This window comes from Limulus polyphemus, unplaced genomic scaffold (genome assembly GCF_000517525.1).
Source record: "Limulus polyphemus unplaced genomic scaffold, Limulus_polyphemus-2.1.2 Scaffold1739, whole genome shotgun sequence".
NCBI classification, from domain to species: Eukaryota; Metazoa; Arthropoda; class Merostomata; order Xiphosura; family Limulidae; genus Limulus; species Limulus polyphemus.
In genome coordinates this window covers 160,022-167,762 of record NW_013667349.1, presented here as the reverse complement: position 1 = coordinate 167,762, position 7,741 = coordinate 160,022, and positions in this window count along the sequence as shown.

The window sequence follows — 7,741 nt, the reverse complement described above, 5'->3', positions numbered from 1 at the left end:
TGCCCTAACCACCTGGCCATGTTATAACCACCTGCCTGCTATAATATTGTCGTCAGATATGCCAACGTAAACTTATAATTTCTGAAAGTTTATCCAAAACAAATAATTATAATAAAAAGGTCTGGTTTTATGGATGAGGTAAACTGTTACAAGAAACAGATGTCTATGATTATTCATTTCAGCAATATGTTTGCAAAACTCCAAAACGCTATTTGAAAAATATTCATACCCTAACGACGAAAATTGAAATGATTAGTATCTAGTTAATGGAAACCTTTTGCAATATTAACCTCTTTGAAATTATTAGTGTATTTGTCAATGAAAAATAACCTCTTTTAAATGATTAGTATATTTGTCAATGAAAAATAACCTCTTTGAAATTATTAGTGTATTTGTCAATGAAAAATAACCTCTTTTAAATGATTAGTATATTTGTCAATGAAAAATAACCTCTTTGAAATTATTAGTATATTTGTCAATGAAAAATAACTTCTTTTAAATTATTAGTATATTTGTCAATGAAAAATAACTTCTTTTAAATGATTAGTATATTTGTCAATGAAAAATAACCTCTTTTAAATGACTAGTATATTTCTCAATGAACAATAACCTCTTTGAAATGATTAGTATATTTGTCAACGAAAAAGGTTTTAACCAATTGTATTTAAAATTCTAAAGTTTATAGTTTTTAAATATAATGTAAAATGCGTTAATATTAAAAATTGTATAAAACGTATTTTTCTTAATTTTAGAGATTATTTTAAAAAATCGAACACATTTCTGCACTGTTGCTTATCTCGCTAAAGCTTAGTTTTCCAAATACCATCATCCCTAATTGGCATTTAAGGCTCATTTTGAACATTTTTTGACTCCTAGTGTGCAAACTTTATTTCATTGTGGCTACTTTTTTTGTTGTTGTTGTTTCAATAAAAAATTTCGCGCAAAGCTACACAAAAGGTTATATGATAATAACAGTCCTCATCTTTAACTGAAAGGTTAAAGGTTTTGTTTATTTGTTGTTAAGCACAAAGCTATACAATGAGTTATCTCTGCTGTATCCACCACGGGTATCGAAACCCCTGTTTTTACCGCTGAACCATTGGAGGGTAGATTAATGGGAGAACTGCTCGTCTACAGTAACTAATACTACCTCTAGTGTGACTCTTGTATGACCAAATAGTGAATCGACAGTAACCAATACTACCTCTAGTGTGACTCTTGTCTCACCAAATAGTGAGTCGACAGTAACCAATACTACCTCTAGTGTGACTCTTGTATGACCAAATAATGAGTCGACAGTAACCAATACTACCTCTAGTGTGACTCTTGTCTCACCAAATAGTATTGGTTACTGTCGACTCACTACCTCTAGTGTGACTCTTGTCTCACCAAATAGTGAGTCGAAAGTAACTATTACTACCTCTAGTGTGACTCTTGTCTCACCAAATAGTGAGATTTAAAAGTTACTCTTGAAGCGCATTACCGCACCTTAGAGCGGAGCGCATTTTCTTACGAAAACTGGATGCAAACCATGAATTCCCGATTCATAGTCTGGATATGTTGACACTACATCACGCCCGAGTTATCTCTGTTTCCTCTTTAGCTCTTTACACAAGGAGTTTCTAGCGTTTCACTTTGTCAAGCCTGATTAATCAATTGTAATTTTCATATATATGTTCTCAGAATACACGGGTCGGGAATGGCCTTTTATAACACGCCAAGCTCTAGATAGGAAGATTCAAGTCAATTTCACTTGTATTATAAATATTAGAGTTAATTCAGTTATTAACAGCCTTATATCAATTAATAAATTTGTTATTCCGCTATGATCATTTATATCAATACTGCAACAATAGATAAAGCGCCCAACTACAATACAGGCATTCGTACTAAAACAAGTATATTCTCACTCGTTTTGGTTCTTGATGTGCACTAAAATAAAGGCATTCGTGCTAAAACAAATATAAACTCACAAGTTGTGGTTCTGGATGTGCACTAAAATAAAGGCATTCGTACTAAAACAAATATATTCTCACTAATTGTATATAGAAATCTTTATTTTACATACTAAGTAATTAGTGCGTGTTTAGGCATTTGGAATCTCCAAAGCCGGTCCAACCACTTGAGATATATAATTAGAAGTACGACGGATCCTAGCAAACAGGTGACACAGTATAATAGTGTCTGAAAAGTCTGGAACCAGGGGTACTTCAACGAATTTTACAGAATGCGTTCCTCCTGCTGTCCTTGTAATTCGAAATAATTTTGGAGACGGTATTTCCAATCTCTTTGTACACTGAGACGCATATTCGCGTCATTGTCAATGGTTCACACTGCCAGTCTCCTGAGGAGCATATTCGCGTCATTGTCAATGGTTCACACAGCCAGTCTCCTGAGAAGCATATTTGCGTCATTGTCAATGGTTCACACTGCCAGTCTCCTGAGACGCATATTCGCGTCATTGTCAATGGTTCATACTGCCAGTCTCCTGAGGAGCATATTCGCGTCATTGCCAATGGTTCACACTGCCAGTCTCCTGAGGAGCATATTCGCGTCATTGTCAATGGTTCACACTGCCAGTCTCATTAAATTTAGTTAGCAACTTCCCAACAGCACTTTGAGTAAAGTTTTTTTTTCTCTCTCTCTCTGGGTTACGTGCATTAAAATTTGGCAGTAACCTTCCGCTGGGACCAGCCTTCTCTGCCACACAACAGGATTAACTCAACCTTCTCAGGCGTTATGGTTCCAGACTTTTCGGACACCCTGTAGCTATTGATAATTTAATTTTTTCTCGGTTGTTTTGTATTCATAATATTCTGATCAATACTATTTTTCCCCCGATTCTCTTGATCTTCGCTACATCTAAAACATCTGCACAGATTATTTTCGTCAATGTATAGTTGCAATTACCGTACTTTTAATGAAAATTTTCACCTAATAATGTTCAAAGGTTAATCTACTGGTCAAAAGGTGGCGCAAAAATATATATATAGGTGGGTGTGTTGCCCAAAGGTACAATAAATCAAGTTATTCAGCTTACTATTGACCTGTGAGTACAAAGCTTCATTGTCCATAGGTTTTGTAACTTGACGCGAATTTAATGTGTTGCCCCATTAATACGTATTATCTGTATTCTATTCCTGTAAGTCTTCTCAGTACATAGGACTACAGTCATACAGTGAGGCCCGAAACTTAACTAATGGTGTACAGAATGCCGGAATACGTCTTGTATTATTAAAAATATAAGTTAAAAAAGTATATCAAATTTTAATTTAATCCCTTCATAAAGTATTAAGAGCACTCTTGATTAAAACACATAAAGCAGATATTTGTATTCATTCTTTTGTTAGCTTAGTCTCTTTTGTGAGATGTGCCTCCTCCCCAGTGGATCGTTGGGAAGTCTCTGTACTTATGACGCAAAACAGCCCATTATGGAGCTTCATGATTAACAACAAACAAACTTTATGAGATGCACCCCCTGTTTTTACATTTATGAGTAAACCTACAATATATATATATATATATATACATCCCCATTACATAAATTTAAATTCAGCGCTGCAACGTCTTTTGTTTCGGTTATTTGTTTCTAAAAATAATTTCCCAAACTATTAATGAGGTGAGATCTCACAAGTTGTTTGGTTCAATTCTAAAACAACTCATGCAATGGCGTTTTAAGTTACTAAAATTTAGTTTTAGGACCTTTTAGTTAGTATATACTCGAATCAAAAATAGGAGGCTCCAATTATGAAGAGGGAAGGTCGGAATGGACTCTTAATTCCATCAGAATTAACATGCAGTAGACAATAACCAGGGTTTATCTTTAAACGATTGTTGTTTCTTTTTTGAATGATAGTGTCAGAGATTGTTTTTAATTTTCATAGTTTTGTATCGGAATATCGTTACTCCTCCTAGCATGGCCAGGTGGTACTGCGGCGAGTTCGAATCCCCGTCCCACCAAACATGCTCCCACTTTCAGCTGTGGGAGCATTATAATGTGAAGGTTAATCCCACTATTCGTTAGTAAAACAGTAACCCAAGAATTGGCGGTGGATGGTGATGACTAGCTGCCTTTCCCCTCGTGTAGCTTTACGCAAAATTCAAACAAACCAAACCAATCGTCTCATTTATAAATAAACTTCCAATAACTAGATGGATCACTATAGAAGGTTAACACTTTAGCTCCTGACTAAATGGGTCGCTTTAGAAGGTTAACTCTTTTAGCTCCTGACTACATGGATCACTTTAGAAGGTTAACGCTTTTAGTTCCTGACTAGATGGATCACTTTAGAAGGTTAACGCTTTTAGCTCCTGACTAAATGGATCACTTTAGAAGGTTAACACTTTTAGCTCCTGACTAGTATGATCACTTTAGAAGGTTAACACTTTTAGCTCCTGACTAGATCGATCACTTTAGAAGGTAAACGCTTTTAGCTCCTGACTAGATGGATCACTTTAGAAGGTTAACACTTTTAGCTCCTGACTAGATGGGTCACTTTAGAAGGTTAACACTTGTAGCTCCTGACTAGATGGATCACTTTAGAAGGTTAACACTTTTAGCACCTGATGCCTCTGAAATTGAAAAGGATAAGTTAATGTGTATGGAATAAACATAAATAATAAAGAAGATAATGTTTGAAAGTAGTGTGTTGTTGTTGCTGTTGTTGTTGTTGTTGAATGCCAACCATCGGTATCGAAACCAGATTTTAGGGTTATAAACCCTCATACATACCACTGAGCCACCAGATAGCCGTATGAACTGGTTTTATTAACTTCCTTACCAAATATACTTTTTAAAAAATCATATAAGCGTGAATAATGGCAACAAATAGGCTTTATCTTCATAAATATTTATTAATTTATTTTTAAAGTTCGCAATTAAAAAAATCCCTCAACGTTCAGACCAATGCCCACACATTTATGACCGAGGTAAAATAAGAGTAGAGTACTGGTTCAAATACAATAACTGTGTCTGTCTTTGAAATATTAAAGATTTCACTTGAAGACTCTAAACCATTGAAATAAATTTTAACGTTAAGACTGATGCAAGTAAATTGCTAAGGCTATATAAACAGTAGTTGGGTAACAGCGTAAATAAGCTTCAGATATCCGACAGTCGTATGATCCTCACTCTAAAGTCTGCGTACACGGAAATGTCGTATTTCTTATGGTCGAGATTATACGATGTTTCGGACGACTGCGTCGACATCAAGATAGCGAATGGGTAAAATATTTACGGAGTAATCGAGCAAATCGGACAGAAATTCTCCACAAAGAATGGTTAGACAAAGTCAACTGAAATTCACTGAAGACGAAACTGAAACGGAAAAAATGCTGATTGTCGGACGCACTTGCAGATTTTTCGTCAAAAAGATGTTGAATCAGTTATTTCGGGGTGAATTGAAATTTTTGGATTCAGATAAGTTAAGCAATTTTCAATTGTATAGATGAACCTAGCTATGTACGGTGACTTGCTAAAGACCTCCAGTTTCACTTGCATAATATAACCATCTTTGCATATAATAAAACAGTGTTAACCCTAAAATCACTGACTTGTGTTTATACCGTTTACTAATTGATATATGAAGACATATGCACCATATATCCTAATACCAATATGATAACATTTAGGACATAGCTGTAATACCTTGCTTTTTTCTCTAACGAGTGCATCTTCCTGTGGGATAGCGGTAAGTCTTCGGATTTACAACACTAAAATTAGGGGTTCGATTCCCTTCGGTTGACACAGCAGATAACCCGATGTGGCTTTGTTATAAGAAAGCACACACACACGATTTAATGAGTGAAAATTGCGACGTTAAATAGATATTAGAAAAACGTACTTCGTGCATGAAAAGTTATACAGCAAAATTTAAAAGTGTAAATTGTGAAGGTATCTTAAACTAGTGATTATAATTATGTAATAAAACCAGGTATTTTTAAACGAAGTTTTTAGTATAAAATTTAACCTGTAATAAAGATTTTTTTTTTTAAATTAGTTACTAATAAAAAAATGTCTAGCAAATGCTCCGTATATCGTAAATAAATTAGAAACTTTTTTTACTTAAATATAAAACTATCAGTTTAACATTTAGAAGGAAATAACCTACAAATTAACAATTATATAAATCAGCGAGGGAAATATGAAGAATATAAGAAGAAAAAGAATGAAAAATGAGTTGATAAGTTACATCAGTAAATGAAAATTTAACATTAAAAATGAGTAAAATTTATGAAGAGACGAAAGTTGTGAGAAAGCAAATTAGATACCAAAGCAACACATTGGGCTATCTGTGCTCTGCCCACCAAGGGTATCGAAACCCGGATTCTAGCGTTGTAAGTCCGCAAACATACCGCTGTGCCATTGGGTAGGGTATATGATAAAAATTGATTTAGGTTGGTTTTATATAATACTTTGTCAATCTGTATACTATCTGTTCCAAATCTAGCAGAAAAGAACAGTGAAAGTCTTCACCTAAAGTATAGAGAAGGTGAAGATATTAACTTTAGTCGATACTCAAAGTAAGAACTCGCAATATTCCTCCTGAGATATTTGTTAAGTAATTTGCTTAAGTTACGAGATATATCAACTTTTATAGCTGTAAAAGTTGAAGCGATAAATACTCATTTTATTAACTGATATACTTACAATTTAAATAAGTTATAATATGTTAAGTACTTAACACATTTGCTTATCCTAAAGTTACGAGATATATCAACTTTTATAGCTGTAAAAGTTGAAGCGATAAATACTCATTTTATTAACTGATATACTTACAATTTAAAGAAGTTATAAAAGTAAATGAGAAAATCCAGTTACATTTTTGTAACTATTATCACGGCAATTAGTAAACATCTCCAAGTGCAATACGTTCAAAGGTAAATAACATAAAGACTTATCTATGTTTACCAGTCAACAATGGGTATAAGGAGGGAGATGTCAAGTTCTCATATATATTTTTCTGACAGTCTTAAGAGAAAATTGTTAGATCATTGAAATAGACAAAAACATTCCAGTTATGTATATATATTTTTCACTCAATTATAACACCATTTTGACATTTAATAAATATGTAGTCGCTGAAAAAGGCTTAAGTTGTTCTTGTTTTCTCCCTTTTCGCGCGTTTTAGTTCTGGCGTTAACTTGATACAATGTGTACTTAAAGTGTTTCACAGAAAACATTCTTTTTGAAAAAGGAACTAATCAGACTAGAAGCAACTTTGATTACAGTAAAATAATTGCAATCTGGCATGATTGTAACGAACTGGGGTCTTTCTAGTCATTTTAGGTTGCAGTCAACTAAAAACAGCACAGAACTGACGCGAAACGTCAGGTGGCATATTCGCGGTTTGTAATTGGGGCAGTTTGACTTCGATGACAGCTGTCTGTTTGGAAAAGACCTGAAAATAGGCATCTGATGTGGGCCAAGTTGGGAGAAGCTGACGGATATTTTTACAGATACTTAGCAAGAACCTGGGAAACTTGTGGGGGGATAAAATAGAGAAGAATAGTTTCAATATGAAGAAAATAAAGGCATTATTATTGGGCCTGTATTGAAATATAGTTGTGTCATATATGTAGTGAAGTCTTCCTTATACATATCAAAAAGTAGTTCCCTTATTTGGACAGACTAACCATAGCATTCATTTGTTTTTCCAGCGCAAAGCTGTGCAGTGATATATCTACGCATTTTCTAGCACGGGGATCACGCCCCCCCCCCAGTGGCACAGCGGTATGTTTG